A 15,686-nucleotide genomic window follows, 5' to 3' on the forward strand; every position below is an offset into this window, starting at 1 on the left:
AGAGTTGGGTCGTGTGAGCATGGGTGGTTGGGTGGTGTTTCGAGCACTCAGCAGGGGAGTAAGAGAGCTCGAATGGAGGGCAGTGAGCTCGGGATGTTTAGTGTGAGGAAGGTCGAGTAAGCTCGAGCACTCGAAATGCTTCTTCGAGTGCTCGAGAAACCGGCAGAGAGTGGAAATGGAGGGTTGGTGTGTGGCGTGGCTCGGGTTGAGAGAGAGAGGAGATCATGCATGAGGGGATGGTGGTGAAAAGTGGCTTGGTGTGAGGTTGATTTGTTGGTAAGGTAGCCAAGAGAGAGAGTGTGCTATGTGTGCGAGGTCATGGGGTTAGGGAGGGTTGGTTGGTTTTGCCGATGGGTGGTGTTGTGTTGGGGGAGAGGTGGGTTGTGGGTGGTGAGGACTGGGTTTGTATACATGGGATGGTTGATGGGTGGTTTGGTTTATAGATGTGATGGCCGAGAGGAAGAGAAGACGATGAGGGTGAGGCAACGAATGCTCGGGGCGTTGGCATGAAGTGTTCGAGCACTCGCTAGGGGGAGCTCGAGTGCTCGAAATGGAGCCAGTAGGTTCGGTATGTTGGGGTTGGCTATGGAGAGAGAAAGAAGGTGGAGTTCGAGCACTCCAAATAGGATCGGCGAGTGCTCGAACTGAGAGCAGTGAGTTGGGTGGGTTGGTGCATGAAATTCGAGCACTCAAACTAGAATTTAGAGTGCTCGAAAATGGCTCAGTAGGCTAGGGGGTGAGCTCGGCTGTGAGGACTGAAGTAAGGAGTGAAAGGGGAAAACATGCAAGACAGTGAGCACCATAGAAGTTGAATTTGTTACAATGGAATATGGAATGTGAGCAACATGGAAATGGAAGCTGTTCAAAATGGAGTCCATGCATGGAAATTCCATGCATTTGCATTTGCAATCTCATTCCATGGGAGACAGTGGTTGCGGGATGTTGGGCTGAAAATTTAGAGCACTCTAAATGGAAGCTAGAGCGCTCTAAATGAAGGCAGTGAGCTTGGGATTGATGGTTCACATTTAGAGCACTCCAAATGGGAGCTAGAGTGCTCTAAACTTGGGCAGTGAGTATGCAAAATTGGTGTGGTAATTTGGAGCAATCTGAATGGGATTTGGAGGGCACGAAATTGGCTCAGTAGCTTTGAAATGAATTGGCACTTGGAGATTGAATGTTTCAGCCAACTTGAATGCATGAAAGATCTTGCATGGATAGGTTTTGAGTGTATGGATGAAATGGATTGAAATTTTTGCATGGATGGAAAATTTTTAAACTTGGCATGCCATTCCCATGCATGGAAAGATTTTTAAAGCTTTGCATGGCAGTTGGAAAAATATTTGAAAACTTTGCATGCCTTTCCATGCATCGAAAATTTTTCATGTCATTCCCATGCATTGAAAAATCATTGCAAGCAGCAGCTTCAATTCAAGCCATGCATGGAAAATTTTAAAACTTTGCACATTATTCCAATCTAATGCATGGATGGATTTTTGAAGCTTTGCATGCATGGAAAGAAATTGAAATTTTGCATGGGACAATGCATGGGGAATTTTGAAAAAATTTCAAACATTGCAAATGCATGGAAAAATTTTAAACAGTGCAAGAATTTCAATGCATGGATGATTTTGCGAAAATTTTCAAGAATGTATTACAAATGAGACATTATGCACATGAATAACATTCCCAAGATCCGATGAAATTGCTAGGAAGCGATGGAAATTTCCGGGAATGAAAATTAGAGTTGAGAAGGTCTAAGAAAAATCAAATTTTTGGCTTTTCTAAACCGTTTCCCAGAAAATTTTGCAAGGCACGAGCAATTTCAAAGAGAAGGAAGCTTGGAAATTGAAAGAATTGCTTCCCTTGCTTTGCTAAATTTAATGTCGATAGCTAGACGAAGTTAGAGTAGGTACTAATCCTCAAAAATCTCGATAGCTAGACACACCGAGATCAGGTTAGTCCTCCTTACCCTATACCATGTCTCTCAAGAGATTCAAGCTTCCCTAAATAGGATAATTCTTTTAAAAGCGAAGGAGGAAGAGCTTGAAGACAAAAGTGGAAAAGAGGTAGCGGAAAGACCTCAACCCACTCTTCATCCTCAATGAAATACTTTGGATTATGGGGCTGATTTGGATTATTAGAAGATGGATTAAGTGAGGGTGCACTAAGCAAAGACTTATGAAGGGTCATACTGAGCACGGGAATGCTCGACAAATTATCCTTCAGACTTTCAACATCCTCCTCACACTTATCTGGCGGTTCGGGCTCAATAGCTTGAGATAACTCATGTGAAGGAATGAGAGGAGATGCAAGCTCCCAAGAGAGGGATACATTTGATGTTGTCCAAGGAAGAGAGTGAATAGGTGGAGGAATATCAAACAAAGAATTTACCTCCAAAAAAAAATTGTCAACATCAAAATTCTCATAATTGAAATGAGCTAAGCAAGCTTTTAGAGGATCCTCCATTAAAGGAGGTGCATCAAGCAAAGGATTATGTAGGGGCTATTTTGGAGTAGGGTAGACAATCTCTACATCATTATTTTTCCCATTTTGAGCCACAATTGCCTCATTTTGATGTGGGGCAACAAATTGATCTTCAACCACCATTTCATCATTTTCACATGTAATAACCACTTGATCATTCTCATGATGAAAGTTACTAGGAGTAAACTCATCATTCATAGAATTTTCTTTTGGATTGGCCATAAATTCACATGAAAATGTTTCCTCCTCTTCATGATTTTTAGCATTAATCCTTTGTTGAATTTGAGATATTTGGTCATCTATCATTGCACTAACTTGGGACTGGTGATATGGTACCACTTGATTGATAGACTCTACTGTGGATTACATGCTAGCAAGGGAAGCCAATAGTTGATTGTTGGAGTCCATCATTTGCGTGTGCATAGACTCCATCATTTGTTTGTTAGCAACAATTAGCTCATCCAATGGAGACGGTGGAAAAGGAGAAGAGGGCGGGAAAGAATGATCATTGGGTTGAAAAGGTTGCATATGAGATTGTGGGGTTGAATTTCCTATGTCATGCCACAAGAAGTTTTGTTGGTCTCCCCAACCCGAGTTGTAACCATTGAAGTATGGATCACTACTCGGTTCAAAGAAATTTTCATTTGGTTGTTCTAGATAAAAATCCGAGAATTGTCTCGTTAGAAGACAATCTCTTGTATGATGTGTATTACTAGAGCAAAAAGCACAAAACGCATGTGGTGTGTAGAATTGAGTTGGGAGATAATTATTCTCCATCTAGGAGTTAAACATCAACAACACACAACATAATCAACACAACATTCTTTATCATCAACTCCACATACAATGATATTCCCTTTCTCCTTAATTATCAAGACAAAAATTAAAATGGCCACGACAAGGACCGATGCTTGGAATTGAAAATACACAATTGAAATAGCCTCGATAAGGGCTTGCAATTTAACTACTTCTAAGCTTAACACATGCACAATATCCATAATTTGAAACTAGAAGGTCAAGAGACTTACCTGGGGTCCTCTAGACTAACAATTTGCTAGCATTCCCCACGGCGAGCTTCGAGTTCCTAGAATCTCACTTACAACACAAAAATGGTTAAACCACACAAGAAATATTCACAAAACACAGTATTCACAATCAAACTAAATTTAACCCTAGAACTTTGGTCGCTAAACCGTTTGCAATCCCCGGCAACGGCGCCAAAAATTGATCGGTTGGTCAATTAAACATCAACCTTTGCTGTGATACCCCCTAATTTTGGAACACGGATTGATCAAGTCCGCGCACAAAATCAAGGGATATCAAAACAATTTAAGTATTTAACAAGCACATAATACAAAGAAGAATAATAAAGAATAAATAAACCGCTGAAGAAAACCAATAAATAAATATTACTTAATGATTCTCCAACAATTACAATTCGGAAATCCCATAACTCAAGGACCCCTTAAAACATTATCCAATAATCTAATACTATTTAAAAGTACACAAGATGAATAGACGAATGACAGTCTCCCAGCTGCGGATCCTCAACCTCGAGACTGGAACCTCTAATAACCTGAAAAATAAATCGTGGGTTAAACCCTACGAGCAAGTTCACTCTACCAGGCCTCTGAAAACCAATAAGCAGATCATCTCTGATCAAAACCAAACCTAATAAAGTTTTAACTTTAATAAAGCACGATATACATGTCTAATGATTTTAATTGTTTAAATCACATATCCAAAATCCAAGTTTTGACAAATCATCCACGTCTTCCCCAATATTATTTTATTAATGTAAAATAATACACTAACCAGTAAGTACTAAACTATTCTCATTTAAGAATATCTAACCCTAATCCAATCCATACATACAACAACCATAGATGATATTTTAATCATCTAACACATAACAACGTAATTATGCTTTGGCAAATCAACCATGCCATTGTAAATATTTTTATTTATCTATTGGCAATTCAACCATGCCTCCATAAGTATATTTATTTATACATTGGCAATTCAACCATGCCTCCATAAGTATATTTATTTATACATTGGCAATTCAACCATGCCTCCGTGTATGTATATTTATACATTGGCAATTCAACCATGCCTCCACAGGTATATTTATTCATACATTTAATTAGCAATTCATCCATACTTTCCATATATGTATTCTATTCATACAAATATTTAGGTAATATATTTAATCATTTGACAATTCATCCATGCCCACACTTTAACCATGAATTAACTTTAAAATTAACAATACGCTAAATCATACATAGCCATCACATGCATATTATACGCATATCATTAATTTAACAACCAGCCTATTAAGATATGCCAAATAAGAATGATAATATTAATCATCTTAAATGATTTATATATATATATACCTACACATATGTTATTTAATGTATATATGTGTTTAACACCTTCTTTAATAATCCTTGATTATTTAAAATCAATATACATACATACATACATACATATATATATATATATATATATATATATTCATCCTTCCATACAACTCATAGACAAATTAAACTATATATACACATATATAAATAATTATATATATATATATATATATACACACTTCCTTCCATAACAAATTATTAATTTATTATATTTACACAAATTAGTGCAACTAAATATGTCAGAAATAGTTTCCTTTAAATACTCCATATTGGTTTAAATAGTTTTCCGACACTTTCTCACTAAAACATAAATATCTCCTAGTAGGATGGGAATCTGATAATGAAATTGGTACCATTGGAAAGAAGACGAAAAATCCTTGAATTTGAGTTCAAGAATGACCCAATTTCGATTTAAAATGACTAAGTTATGACCGTTTTAATTTCTAGTGTCGAATTAGGCCAACATAGTTACCCACGCGCGCCCACGTGCTTACTATGCACTTGCACGCGCTGGATTCAAGCCTCCTTGTGTGCTGGTATTGGCTAAGCTCTTTCAGCTACCGTGAGCTCACCACACTGAATCCATCACTTCCTTTATGCCGCATCCAATGGTCATAAATGAGTGCGCAAATGAACACGCTCACACTAGATTATTTTCTATTAACTATAATAGATCTAAGGTCCAGATCAGCGAGTGCACCATCTTCTCATGGTCTGCAATACACCAAATAATCCCATAGTTGACCAGACCACTTCTATGGTCCAGATACACATGCGCACCAAAGTTTTATGCGCCGCGATGCACCATATCAATTCACATAAGTTTAATTAATCAAATGGCCCTAATTGGCGTATACACCCTATTATCCTACACCGCGCCGCACTGGATCAATTCTTTATTGTGCCGCCGCTCCACATGCGCCAGTTACCTAGTATATATATATATATATATATATATATATATATATATATATATATATTTATTTATTTTCCTAACAAATAATAGGAAAATAAATCCTAATAAATTCCTAAAAATATCAGAAAAATTCCAGAAAATTACAGAACAATTCTAGAAAATAAAGAAACCATAATTAACTCTCTTGGGTCACAAATCCACCTATAGATTGATTTTAAAATATACATAACACCTATATATATCAATTAAAATCCAATAATCTAAAAATCAAATATAATAGTTTATACTTTTTAATTATTCCGATCTAACCATAATTTTTAAACAAATAAATTTAATTAAAGCCTTGATACTCAAGGTGAAATCCTTATGAGTTCTAAGAGGAAAGTTAGAGAAAACTCGCCTGAAGGTTTCGAAACGAAACCGACGCTTTAAGCTTTAATTATCTCTTCCAATTCCGACGTCCTCCTTTTCAGATCCAACCTCCTCCTTGTCAGCCCTTCTTCTTCCTCTCTCTCTGTCTGTTTTATTTTTCTAACGTGTAAAACCTTTAACCCTAAAGCCTTATGTGTATTTTTATACATCTTAAATTCCAAATCCTATTCCAACTAGTATTATGAATTAAAATAATAATCTTTAAATAATTTATATCTATAAACATATATATATATATAAATATATATTCCTTCCATAATTAACTCATTAGTTAATTAAATCATATATACTTATAAATATCAATAAATATATATCTATATATATATCTTTCCATAACAATTATTAATTAATTATATTTATATATAATTATATATATATATATATATATATATATATATATAATTGATACAAAAGTGATCATTTAAATAATTAAATAACCACGGACCTTCATTAATTAACCCAATAAGGTTTCATACAAGCCCAAGACCACATCTTTTGGTCCAACTTTCCTTAAGCCCAATCCAATTAATTTAAATAAATAAGATAATTAATTAAATACAGAAATTAAAATACTAATTACATGAAGCACATAAACAAACAAGAATTTACAACTAAGTCATATAATACCAATAAAATCAACACACCAATAATTCAATCAATAATCAACCACACAAACAATCAATCATCATACATAATCACGAAATATAACTTAATTAAAATAAGATAATTAATTTAGCACTCAATAAAATAAAATAAATCATTGAAAAATAAAATAAAATAATTAATCCTAATTAATAAATCTTTTAAAATTATCGGGGTATTACATTCGCAATAGCACGAATCATTGTAAAATAGGGCTATTGGTCGGGTAAGTCGAACCACTGGGACTGCGCTAGTCTATGGCAACCTAAGAGTCTAGATTACTTTTAGAATGATGAAGGGGTATATAAAGTTTTGTTGGTTTGTCACTTAGTCACTAGAATTGAAATGTGCTTAAAGAAATAAATGCAAGGAATTTAAGAGGAAGAAGTCTAGAAACGGAGGTCTAGGGAAGTGAATTCACCACCAATCCTATAAACATACTAAATTTCTATTAACTTGGGAAATAATTTCACTACATGGCAATGATATGTAACAATACTAGATTGCTACATTATCCTCAAGAAAATCATAGGATCAAGATTTAAGTATAATCCCTCAAAGAGCCACATGCTAGAACTACCTAGATTAGGGTGTAGCCATAACATGTTCACTAAGCTAGGGACCATCAAACCCCTCAATCACTATGGTAATAGCACATGAAGTCAAGATACAAGATTAATCCATCAAAAGGAAGTCTTAAGCTATGGATTAACAAATTTCTCATACAACATGCCTTTAAACCCATTTCACAATTTCATTTCCATTCTCACTATGAAGATGCAAGTTATATAATCATGAGAGGATAAAATCTAAGACAAGATAATGAACTCAACATGATCATTTATAGGCATTGAAATCCATTACAACAAGTGTAAGTGCTCTAAATCATGAAACTACCATGTACATGAATCATTCCCCAAATTAGATGAAATTAAAGCATGCTTACAAGAGAGAGCTTCATCACCTCCCTAGATGGAGGTTTAGTTATCCATGGATACAAAAATGGAAAAAGGAAGCTTGGAAGAATAAGCCATTTTTTGAGCTCCCTTCCTTTGGCTTCAAGAACACACCCTCCTCTTTGCTCTCTTCTCCCTCCTCTAATCTTGTAGAATGAAGCTTAATTGCAATGTGTGGCCTCCTTCCCTTTATTAGATATCTTATCCACTCCAAGAGGCCACCAACCAACATCTCCAACCACTTCATTAAAGAGGAAAACAAAATGAAGAAACCAAGGTGCAAGTGGGCTGAAATGAGCCATTTCCGAAGGGCATTCTGCCCAAATTTCGAGTGCTCGAAATAGGGCCTCGAGCACTCGAATTTAGTGTAAAAAGTTCCATGCTTCACTTGCTCCGCCCGGACCTACTTTGATGAAATGGCCATAACATTGCGCTCCGAACTCCGAATGACAAACCGTTTGAAGATTTGGAGATCTAATTCATAGCTTTAGATACTTCATGTTTTGGTAGAGATCCAATTCTCAAGGATGGTTGGTCGAAAATGAAGATCAAGGCAGAATTTCATTGCTGCCAGGCAGTTCTGAGCACCTCTAATAGGAAGATCATAACTCTCTGCTCCGAACTCCGAATGACAAACCGCTTGAAGATTTGGAAAGCTGATTCAGAGCTCTAAATCTTTTATGTCATGATGGAAGTCCAGTTCTTGAGTTTGGTAGGTCAAAATGGCGAACAAAGTTCGGGCTTTACTGCTGCCAGAATTTCAGAATTGGCACCTTGATATTCAAAAACTCTACAAAACACCCTTCTTACTCCTTTATTGCAATTGAACCTGAAAATGCACAAAAATATTCAAATGAAAGTAATCTACATAATTAAACGAACAATGGACTTAACTAATGCAATTAAGGGCGCTTGAATATGCAATATTCGGCGCTTATCAATAGTTCTATTCCAACCCCTCTGTTCCTCTTCACAAACTGATCTTAGGAGTCTTATATCATCCCATTAACATCCCCATGGTTCGTTTACAGAAGATAAAAGCAAGAATAGTAATTAAAATCACAACAGATTTTAGCATGCTTTAATGAACAGAACTGGGAGCAACCATACACGAACTGTAAACAGATTTGAATTTAAGGCAAACAGATCATCAACAAAGCAACATGTAAGTTTCAATTACTAATTAGTTAAACCCTAGAGATTATCTAGGTGCACAGAACACAGGCCAACGGAAGAGAAGAAGAAGAGAACTTGCCTATGATTTCAGTTATGAAATCCCGGCCTCGTGTCCATTGTTTCGGCAACACCAAACTACAGTCAAGCCTCCTAGTACTCCGAGATAATTCACCACAATCCTTCATTGGTCCTCTCTGATTTCCTCTTTGCCAATCCTTACAATGCTCTGTTCCTCTACCCTCTGTTTTTACAGAACAACTCTACGTGTATGTGTTATATGATGTAACATAAACCTTAGGCTTAAAGCATAATGGTGTATTTATAGGCTTAATACTAAAACCCTAATCCTTGTCATAAAAGAGATAGAACCCTAAATTTAATCCTAGTCGGCCCATAACAAAACCTACGATTAAATTCTGTGTCGGCTACACCAGACGACATCCTTAAGTTAATAACCTAATATTAACATTACCAGAAATATATTACAAGAAATAAAATAAAATAGTGAATGAAATGAAAATATAATATCATTAACAATTTAATTCAAATACCATTTAATAACCTAACCAATCAATTAATCAATTAAACACACCAAATTAATAAACAAAGGCAAGTAATAAATTAAACAACCAGAAAAACCAATTAAACAAATAATTAACAATTAAACAAATAATAATCCATTAAAATAATAATCAAAATACCGAGACTATCTTTTTAAAAAACTAGGGGTATTACATTCTTCCTCCCTAACAAAAGGAATTCCGTCCTCGGAATTCGCTCTTACCTTCTTCCAATATTTCAGGAAACTACGAACGAATGCCATCCTCCCGTTCCCAAGTAGACTCAGCTTCATCGTGATGACTCCACTAAACACAAACTAAATGAATAACCTTGCTACGAAGGATCTGATCCCGACGGTCTACAATACGACACGGTGGCACCAAATAAGTTACAACCGGCTGCAACTCAATCTCTGTGATACCCCTCGGATCCGAGACACGGGTTGATCAGGTCAGGCCCAAACCCGAGGAATATCAAACAATTAAAGTATTTTAAAGCGAACACAGATGACAAAATGAAATAATAAAGATGGAATAAAACTGAAAGAAACATTAATTATAAAACCCTCCATGCATAACTGAAATAATAAAATTCCAATCCTCCAAAGACTTCAAGGTTACAACTTGGGAATCCACTGGTGGACCTCTAACCAAAAGTTTAACTGAAAATGAAAATTTAAAATATAAAATGCTAGAAACATCGAGAAAATCCTACGTAATCAGATGAATGTGAGACTGTCCTTGACAAGCACGATCAAGCTCTAAGGCTGGAACTATCCTGTACCTGAAAAGAATAATAAAGGAGTGCGTCAGACCTACGAGCAAGTTCTAATCTAACTGCAATCCATACAATGACCCGATACGCAGATACACCGTAGACACCTCACAATATCTATCTAGTCCATACGTATAAATATATCCATACTAAGGGACATTCACTAGTCTATAATATGGGTCTCAACCTGAATAGAAGGCAACATGCGAATACGCACCCAAAGGTGGGCATGAGTACCTAAACCTAACAGGGTACACCTCAACCTATTATAACCAGCTACGCATCCACCGCATATACGCACCCTAACCAACGAGTCTGAGACTCAAGCTCAGCTCGTGGTACCATAAACATATATATAAAATCCATCCAAATCCAGGGTATATAGTTCAAATATTCAACAAACTGACATACAACACACCAACTGGTTAGTCACTCAACTTATTCAGTTGATGTGACTTAACCTTCGTCCATTAATCCAAGAAGCCACTAAACTTAGTTGCAGTTGACATGTCTTAACCAAAATTAGGATTCAATATTTATAAATCCATTCCTTAAATCCGTTAGGTTAGGTTTAGGTGTTTAGAGCTAAACCGTCACCAGTATGTCACCGTCCCATACCGATGCATACAATCCTCCATATCCAGGTAAATTACAATGTATACATAATGAACAAGTAAATTTACAGTTCAAAACCACCATCCAAATAATTGCAGAAAAGTATTTAAGATTTCAGCAATTTAAATCCCATAATTAAACCATGTAATTGTAAGAAACAGTTTAATAGTTTACACAACTAGCATCCAAAGCATGCATAGACCCAATCCAATATATCAATGACTCTATCATGCATTTAGAACAAATTCTATAATCCTATTATAGTCCAACAAATTGCTAAATTAACCTAAACAATTTATTTCATCCCATCCAATAACAGTGTACTAAGTCATACGCTTTTATACTGTTTTATCCTTTATCTTAGAGACTTAAACCATGCATCAACTAGTTTAATCACACTTAGAATCAAGTAATTAGATCCTCTGAAAAGTCCCCACAATCCATTAGAAACATCCCAAGGCTTAAACAGTGTCCAGAATACCAAACAGTGCTTAAAAACTAAAATAAAAAATAAAATTAATCGTATATTCCAAATTTTGGGAGCAGGCTCTTTCAGCCTAGAGCCGGCTCTAGGAGTCCTTAAAGCCGGCTCTACTTGTTGTGGGAGCCAGCTCCCACATCCATGGAGCCAGCTCTCACCTCCTTTGAGAGCCTCTGTCCCCGTTGCTTCGTTTCAGTCCGTCTGCTCCCTCTCTGATCAATTCCTACCACTCTGTTGATTTCTAAAATAGATCTTAAGCATCTTATCACACCCAGGAGCATCCCAAAGGTTTGATAACAACCATTAGAATCAATTACAGAGGTTAAATTTGCTACCGAACTAACACGCGTTAGGAATAAATCTGAAACTATTTTGCAATAACAGTTCTAGTCCAACCCCTCTGTTCCTCTTCACTACTGATCTTAAGAGTCCTATAACACCCCATAATCATCCCCATGATTTATTTACAGAGGTTAAAAACAATTGCATAAACTAAAATTGCTACAACAAAAAAATGCTTAAAACAGAGAACTGAAACAAGACTTGCAAGCATTAAACAGAATTTATTTTAATACGCAAAGATCATCAATATTTTATATGGTAAGCATTTAAGTTCTGATTTAATAATTAATTAAACCCTAGAGATTATCTAGGTGCACAGAACACAAGCCAGATGGAAGGAGGAAGAGAAGAACTCGCCTGTAGTTTTAGACTCAAAACTTGTCGCCGTCGTCCTAACTTCCGGCAACCATTGCAACACTATCTAGCCTCTTATTACTTCTGTTTTTCCCTTTTCCTAAGCCAAATCCTGAAGCCTCGGTTGGAAACCTCACAAACTTGCTCTGCTCTCTCAAAGCCTCACTCTGTAACTCTCTGTCTCTATGTTACGTCAGTAGGGGTTTTCCAATCCTTAATATAGATTACAACTATGTATATATAGGAGTAAAAATCCTAAACCCTAAGCCTTGTATAATTAAAGCCAGAGCTCAAATGTAAAACTCTAGTCAGTCGGCCCATATAACAATCTAGGTTATAAGATACTCGGCTACATATGCGTAACCTCTTAGGGAACCCTACTGTTTAAAATTAGACCAGTTATTAATTTATTTTAATACAGTAACTGATACTAATTTAATCTATAATTTAATCTAATTAAAACATTTAAATAAACCAATTACACATTAGAATGACCAAACTAATCCAATTACAGAAAATACACATATAACTAAATACACAACCCAATTAAAGAAAACAAGAAACAATTAACGAAAATACAATTCATAATTAAACAATAAATGCCAATTAAACAATTAAAACACTTAAACAATAAATGCCAATTAAATACATGTCACATAGGTAAACAATTAAATAAAATTAATAAATAAAAATAATTAAACCAAATAATCACGCAAAAATACAATAAAAATCAAAAATAAATGCCGAAACTATCCTTTTAAAATTAGGGGTATTACAATCTCCCCAACATTGATATACTGATACCGATCTTTATCTCGCAGAAATTTCCGCAACATGGAAACATGGAACACATTATGGACGCGATCCAAATTATCCGGAAGTGCCAACCGATATGCAACAGCTCCGACTCGATCCGTAATCATGAATGGACCGACAAATCGCGGTGCCAACTTCCCTTTCTTCCCAAAACGTATAACACCTTCATAGGTGACACTTTGAGTAGAACCTGATCTCCAACCCTAAACTCCAAAGCACGAGTACGCCGATCAGCATAACTCTTCTGTCGACTCTGGGCAGTACGCATGCGATCCCGAATAAGAGCAATCTTCTCTGAAGTATCCTTAATAAACTCAGGACCCAAAAACTTGTGTTCACCAACCTCCATCCAACAAACAGGTGAGCGACACGGTCGCCCGTATAATGCCTCAAATGGTGCCATCCCAATAGTCTTTTGGAAACTATTATTATAAGCAAACTCTACAAGTGGCAAATAATCCTCCCAGTGTCCCTTGAAGTAAAAAACACACGACCGTAGCATGTCTTCCATGATCTGATTTACCCTCTCAGTCTGTCCATCAGTCTGAGGATGATAGGCAGTGCTAAGGTGTAATCCTGTACCCAAAGCCTGCTGAAAACTTTTCCAAAAGCCAAACACAAAGCTCGAATCCCTGTCTGATATAATAGACAATGGAATACCATGTAGCTTCATAATTTCTGAAATGTAAAGCCTCGCCAACTACTCTGAGGTGTAGTCAGTGCAAATAAGTAAGAAATGCGCTGATTTGGTCAACCTATCCACAATGACCCAAATGGAGTTATAACCCTTGAAAGAATTCAGCAATCCTTCCACAAAATCCATAGATATGCTCTCCCATTTCCACCCCGGAATCGGTAGTGGCTGTAGAGCTCCTGATGGCCTTTGATGATCAATCTTAACCATCTGACAAGTACTACACTGAGAAACAAAAAAACAATGTCCCTCTTCATACCAGCCCACCAAAACTACCTCTGCATATCTTGATACATCTTATCCCTTCCTGGATGAACCGAAAACTCAGAGTGATGAGTCTCAGTCATCATATCCTTCCTCAAATCGTCAGCAGAAGGTACTACTAAGCATCCCTTATACCTCAAGCCTCCGTCAGTCCCAACATAGTAAAATGTAATTTCCCCAGAAACTATCTCTGCAACCTTGTCAATGCACTGCTGTTCCTTGAGTTGAGCTTTCAGAACCTTGCGAATGATAGAAGGTGTAACCACATGCAAGCCATAAAAGCATATGATAACTCATCCACATTCCTCAAAGCATTCCACTTAATAGTGAATAAAACAGAAATACTACCAACAGGTCTGCGACTGAGTGCATCCGCCACCACATTCGCTTTCCCCGGATGATACTGTATAAAAAAGTGATAGCCTTTTACAAACTCCAACCATCTGCGTTGTCTCATATTCAGCTCCCGTTGAGTGAACAAATACTGCAGACTCTTGTGATTATTAAATAATCTGAAGGCTTCACCCAACAGATAATGCCTCCAAATGCGTAAGGCAAAAACCACTGCTGCCAACTTTAAATCATGCGTTGGATAATTAAGTTCGTGACGCTTAAGCTTCCGAGATCCATACAAAATCGGTAGCTCTTCCTGCATCAAAACACATCCAAGTCCCTACAAAGAAGCATCGGTGTAGACCAGATACTCTATCCCGCTCTGTGGGGTAGACAAAACAGTGCAGAGTCAACTTAGTCTTCAGCTCATTAAAAGCTTTCTGACAATGTTCATCCTACACGAACCGTACACCCTTCTTAGTCAGATGAGTGAGTGGTCCCCCTATATTTGAGAATCCCTAAATAAACCTCCTGTAATATCCTGCCAAACTGAGGAAACTCCCAATCTCAGTAGGTGAAGTAGGCTGTCTATACTCAACCACTGCTGAAACCTTAGCTGGATTCACCGCTATTCCTTTTTCCGACACCACGTGACCTAGAAACTTCACCTCCCACTACCAAAATTCACATTTCTCGAACTTGGCATACAACTGGTACTCACGAAGCGTCTACAAGACTATCTGAAGATGTCTAGCATGATCGTCCTCTGACCTCGAGTAAATCAAAATGTCATCTATGAAGACAATGACAAATTGATCCAAGTAAGCCCTGAAGACTCTGTTTATTAAATCCATGAAAATCGCTGGTGCCTTAGTCAACCCAAATAGCATTACTCGAAACTCATAAGATCCGTATCTTGTGAGAAATACCGTCCTCGGAACATCCTGCTCCCGAACCCGAAGTTGATGATATCTAGACCGTTAATTGGAGAAGTACGCAGCTCCCTTCAACTAATCAAAAAGATCATCAATCCTGGGTAACGGATACTTGTTACGAATAGTAACCTTGTTCAACTCCTTGTAATTTATACACAGCCGAAGTGAACCATCATTCTTCTTCACAAATAAAATCGATGCTCCTCAAGGTGATGTACTCCTGCGTATAAAACCCCGGCTGAGTAGCTGCTGAATTTGATCCCTCAACTTTCGTATCTCCACTGGTGCCATCCCATACGGTGCCCTAGCAATAGGCGTGGTGCCTGGAGCTAAGTCTATCACAAAGTCAATCTCTCGACTAGGCGGCAACCCTGGAACCTCCTGAAATATATCCAAGAAATCCTGTACAATTGGTATGTTATCCAATAATACAGTAGTCCCCTGCTCTGTTTCCTCCTCCATATGAAACAAGTAGGTGCTAG

Source organism: Cornus florida, unplaced genomic scaffold, assembly GCF_030987335.1.
Source record: "Cornus florida cultivar Cherokee Brave unplaced genomic scaffold, ASM3098733v1 CherokeeBrave_3.0.0_Hap2_Chr11, whole genome shotgun sequence".
NCBI classification, from domain to species: Eukaryota; Viridiplantae; Streptophyta; class Magnoliopsida; order Cornales; family Cornaceae; genus Cornus; species Cornus florida.